The sequence below is a fragment of the Tamandua tetradactyla genome, chromosome 1, assembly GCF_023851605.1.
Source record: "Tamandua tetradactyla isolate mTamTet1 chromosome 1, mTamTet1.pri, whole genome shotgun sequence".
In the NCBI taxonomy this organism is placed as follows: Eukaryota; Metazoa; Chordata; class Mammalia; order Pilosa; family Myrmecophagidae; genus Tamandua; species Tamandua tetradactyla.
The window spans coordinates 1900067-1906066 of NC_135327.1; positions in this window are offsets into that span (position 1 = coordinate 1900067).

The window sequence follows — 6000 nt, forward strand, 5'->3', positions numbered from 1 at the left end:
AGGGGAAGGCAGTGTGGGGAAAGTTTCTAGAATAAAGTAGCCTTGGTTTCATTCTGATCAAGAAAGAGAAAAAACAGCTATAAAGAACAAAATGGAGATAAATAGAGAAATGTGAATACAGATTTAATAATATTAGATAATATTATTATATCAATATTAAATTTCTCAAATGGGATCAGGGTTTTGCAGTTATGTACAAGAACATACTTGTCCTTAGGAGATACAGGCCGAAGTATTTAGGGCTGAAGGGTCACAATGTTTGCCATTTACTTTCAAATGGCTCCGAAAAAAAATTAACGTGGCAAAAATGTCAACTGCCAACAATTAGTGAGTCTAAATGACGGGTGTGTTAGTGTGCAAGTTACTGGAATGTGAAATATCAGAACTGGAATGGTTTTTTAAAGGGGGATTTAAAAAGTTACATGTTTACAGTTCTAAGGAAGTGAAAGTGTTCAAATTAAGGCACCAACAGGAGGTGACCTTCACTCACGAAAGGCCGATGGCTCAGGAACCCCTCTGTCAGCTGGGAAGGCACGGGGCTGGCATCTGCTGGCCCCTTGCTCCCGGGCTCTGTTACTTTCAGCCCCTTTTCCTGTGGGGGTTCCTCACTTGCTTCTCTGGGGCTGGCCTTCGTCTCTTGGTTTCCCCTGGCTGTCTCCAGGTTCTGGTTGGCTTAACATCTCATGGCGATGTCTGCTGGGCTCCATGCATCTCCAAACATCCGTGTCTCTGTTCTCTGCCTGTCAGCTCTCCTCTGAAGTTTCTGTTATTTATGACTCTCTCAAAAATGTTTCCACTTTTGAAGGTCTCCAGTAAACTAATCAAGACCCCCCTGGAATGACTAGAGTCACATCTTCCTTCAATCAGAGGTTAATATCCACAGTTGGGTGTGTCACGTCTCCATGGCGATGATCTAATCAAGTTTCCATCTACAGTGCTGACTAGGGATCAAAAGAAACAGCCACTCCCACAACCCGGATCAGGGTTAAAACATGGCTTTTCTAGGGAGCATAAGACTTTCAAACCAGCACAAATGGTATAAAGATGTTTATTAGACCTTTTCAATAGATTTGAAATGTTTCAAAATAAAAAGTTGGAAAAAATGATGAATTGGGCACGAAAACCCCATAATGTATGTGGCGTCATGTTCCATCAATAGGTGTGAATACAGTTAGAATAATGACAGATAAGTTGTGAATGGCTCGCTTGTGAAAAACTGGTTACTCAGCAACATCAAGGGAAAACACCCTGTTAATTTACACTGGGGATTCAAGAAAGAAAACAATTTACAACCAAATGATGCAGATGAATGAAACTGCAGCTGTCCCTACTCAGATGGAAAGTGAAAAATTAGATCATGCGGCTGTTTGATTTCTGTGAAGCCATGGCAGAGTTTTCCAAAGCCTTGTCTGCAATTGTCTGCGCTTCACTGGCTGGGAAACAAATACCCCTAAAGAGTGGGCAAAAGATCAAAGGTGATGATGGAGTTATACAGAGAACATCAGGTTTAACAAACGAGTATGGCTGCTGTATCATTATACTGATATTTCTTTCAGTTTCCAGTATCTTAGAGTAGCTGGAAGTAAAAACCTAAAATTGGGAAATTGTAACCCATGTCAAACTCTGAAATCTATTCTACAACTAACTGTGGTGCTGTGCTTTGAAATTTATTGCTTTTTTGTATATATGTTATTTTTTCACAAAAAAAGAAAAAAAAATGATAAAAAAAATGTTTACCCCCTCTAGCCTCCAATGTTCTGAAGCAGCTAGAAGGAAAAATCTGAGTTGATGGCATGGAAACCAATGACAAACTCTGGGATCCATCCTGTAACTACTTGTTGAAGAGTGCTTTGAAAACTATTGCATTTTTCTTCCTTTGCTTTGTACATGTGTTATGTTATACAATTTTAAAAGTTAAAAACAATCCATTCATAATGGAATGAAGATCTAAATGTGAGAGTGAGAATTATAAAACTCCTAGAAGAACATATAAGGAAGAATTTTCGGAGCACTGTATTAGGCATTGGTTTAATCTTAGACCTTTTACCCAACGCATAAGCAGTGAAAGGAAGAAACAGAAATATGGGGCCTCATAAAAATTAAACATGTTTGTGCATCAAAGGACTTTACCATGAAAGTAAAATGACCAGCTACACAATGGGAAAAAATATTGGGTACCACATATTCAAAAAGGGTTTAACATCTGGAATATACAAAGAAATTCTTTAATTCAACAACAAAAAGACAAACAGCTCAGTTAAAAACTGGGCAAAGGACTTTAACAGACATTTCTCCAAAGAAGATCTATGAATGGCCAAAAACACATGACAGAATGTTCAAATCATTAGTCATTAGGGAACTGCCAATGAAACCCACAACAGGACACCATTTCTCACCCACTAAACTGACAACTTTGAAAAAAATTAAAAAGGAAGATGACATATGTGGGGGGAATAACAGCTCGTCATTGCTATTTGGGAACATAAATGGTGCAGCTGCTGTGAAGGACAGCTTGGCAGTGCCTCCGAAAGCTAAGTCCTGAATTCCCATATGGCCCCGCAATCTAACTTCTCGGTTTATGCACAAAAGAACTGAAAACGGGGGCCACGATGGCACTGAGTGAGGTGTGGGATTTAGTGCGTCCTATAGAGCAGCTCATAAATATCCAGGAATAGGTCAGAACAACTGCTGGGGACACAGCAGTGACCGGACACACAGTGTACCCCAGTCTGAACAGTTGGACCGGCTGCGAGCCCCCCCAGAACCGTGAGTTCCCCAAGCCACGGCGGCCGACGCCCCTCCCCCACAGGCTGCTTCCCAGAGGGGAAAGGAAAGAGACTTTACCCGCAGCAGAGGCTGAGTGCAACCAAACACCAATTGTGGAATTAATTCACAAATTCTGACTACTGAAAATAGGCCCCCAGCTCAGCTGAATCTTGAGTAAAAACTGAGGAAAAACAATGGTTTTTGACACGGCACAGAGGGCGCAAGGCTGACAGAAAAAGAAGAAAGAAACAACAGAGGTCTTTTGGATTGGACAGAACAAAATACTTGAAAGGGTCTGGGCCCTGAAGGAAAGGAGGGGCACATAAGACCTGGAGATACACAAAGGAACATACCAACTTCAGCTCTTGATTGGCAACCCTGAGGCATGGGGTCCTGCTCTGAAAAGGATTTTTTTCTTTCATTTTTGTGGCTCTGTTTCTATGGCTTCACTGCTCTTTGGATACAGCTGCAGGGCTTCTCAGGCTCCACTGCCCCAGGCATGGGCAGAATTAAGCTTGTGTGAGGGCTTGTCTGGAGCCTGTGCCTTCCCCAGGAGAGGGGTGGGGCCCAGCTCAGGTGGAATCCCTCCCTCAAGGAGTTCAGACTCCAGGGTCTGGAAAAGGGAAGCAATTAAAGCCAGCTGACAACCTCTCCTCTGTCTCCACCATGCCCCAGCAGGGAGAGTCTGCTGAAGTTAAAGGATCCACATCACCTTATGCTGGTGGGACCTGCAGCCAGACAAGCACCACATACTGGGCAGGATAAGAAAAACAGACCCCAGAGACTTCACAGGAAAGTCTTTCAACCTGCTGGGTCTCACCCTCAGGGAAAACTGATGCAGGTGACTCTTTCCTTCTGTGAGGAGACCAGTTTCGCCTGGGAAAATCTGGCTGGAGTCTCTAATACCTAAGTAGACCCTCCTAAGTGGGGGGGGGGGGGGGAAGGCACCATACAGGCAGGGCAAGAAACAAAAAAACAAGAACTGAAAAATTCTCCTCTGTTAAACAAAACCTAAGCTAGAGGTCCAGATGAAGCTGAACGGAATGTCAAAGAACAGATAGACAACAAATTCATCCAGTAAGAAAACCCTAGATAAAAGAAGTGAAAGCAATCTCCAGAATAAACTAATTAAGGTAATTAAATGCCTAGATGCCAGCAAAAAATAACAAATCACACTAGGAAAATTGAAGATATGGCCCAGTTAAAGGAACAAACCAACAATTTAAATGAGAAACAGGAATTGAAACAATTAATTCAGAATGTTCGAACAAACATGGAAACCCTATTCAAAAATCAAATCAATGAATTGAGGGAGGATATAAAGAAGGCAAGGAACAAACAAAAAGAAGAAATTAAAAATCTGAAAAAAAAAACAAACCACAGAACTTATGGGAATGAAAGGCACAGTAGAAGAGACGAAAAAAACAATGGAAACCTACAATGTTAGATTTCAAGAGGCAGAAGATAGGATTAGTGAACTGGAGGGCGGGACATCTGAAATCTGACAAGCAAAAGAAAGTATAGGGAAAAGAACGGAAAATATGAGCAGAAAACTGAATGACAACATGAAGCACATAAATATACATGTTGTGGGTGTCTCAGAGCAGAGAAGGGAAAAGGAGGAGAAAAACTAATGGAGGAAATTATCACTGAAAATTTCCCAACTCTTATGAAAGATTTAGAATTATAGATCCAAGAAGTGCAGCATACCCCAAACAGAATAGATCCAAATAGATGTACTCCAAGACACTTACTAATTAGAATGTCAGATGTCAAAGAGAAAGAGAGAGTCTTGAAAGCAGCAAGAGAAAAGCAATCCATCACATACAAGGGAAGCCCAATAAGTCTATGCATACATTTCTCAGCAGAAACCATGGAGGCGAGAAGACAGTGGGATGATATATTTAAGATACCAAAAGAAAAACTGCCAACCAAGAATTCTATATTTGGCAAAATTGTCCCTCAAAAATGAGGGGGAAATTAAAACATTTTCAGACAAAAAAATCACTGAGAGAATTTGTGACCAAGAGACTGGCTCTGCAAGAAATACTAACAGGAGCTTTAGAGACAGATAGGAAAAGACAGAAGAGAGAGGCAGGGAGAAGAGTGTAGAAATGAAGACTATCAGTAAAGGTAAAAAGAAAGAAAATTAGATATGACATATAAAATCCAAAAGACAAAATGGTAGAAGAAAGTACTGCCCTTACAGTAATAATACTAAATGTTAATGGATTAAACTCCCCAATCAAAAGACATAGACTGGCAAAATGGATTAAAAAACAGGAACCATCTATATGCTGTCTACAGGAGACACATCTTAGACCCAAGGATAAACAGAGGTTGAAAGTGAAAGGTTGGGAAAAGATATTTCATGCAAACAACAATCAAAAAAGAGCAGGAGTAGCTATACTAATATCCAACAAATTACACTTCAATTGTAAAACAAAAGAGACAAAGAAGGACACTATGTATTAACAAAAGGAACAATTCAACAAGAAGTCATAACAATCATATTTATGCACTGAGCCAGAGTGCTCCAAAATACATGAGGCAAACACTGAAAAGAGAAACAGACACATCTACCACAATAGTTGGAGACTTAATTCCCCACTCTCATCAATGGACAGAACATTTAGACAGAGGATTGATAAAGAAACAGAGAATTTAAATAATACAATAAACAAACTAGACTTAGCAGACATTTATAGAACATTACACCCCACTACAGCAGGATACACCTTTTTCTCAAGTGCTCATGAATCATTTTCAAGGATAGACCATATGCTGGGTCACAAAGCAAGTCTCAGTACATTTAAAAAGTTTGAAATCATGCAAAATACTTTCTCAGATCATAAAGGAATGAAGTTGGAAATCAATAAAAGGCAGAGAGCCAGAAAATTCACAAATATATGGAGGCTCAACACATTTTTAAACAACCAGTAGGTCAAGGAAGAAATTACAAGAGAAATCAGTAAATATCTTGAGGCAAATGAATATGAAAACACAACATATTAAAATTTATGGGATTCAGCAAAGGCAGTGCTAAGAGGGAAATTTATTGCCCTAAATGCCTATATTAAAAAGAAGAAAGAGCAAAAAAATCAAGGAATTAACTGTTCACTTGGAAGAACCAGAGAAAGAATAACAAACTAACCCCAAAGCAAGCAAAAGGAAAGAAATAACAAAGATTAGAGCAGAAATAAATGAAATTGAGAACATGAAAACAATTGAGAA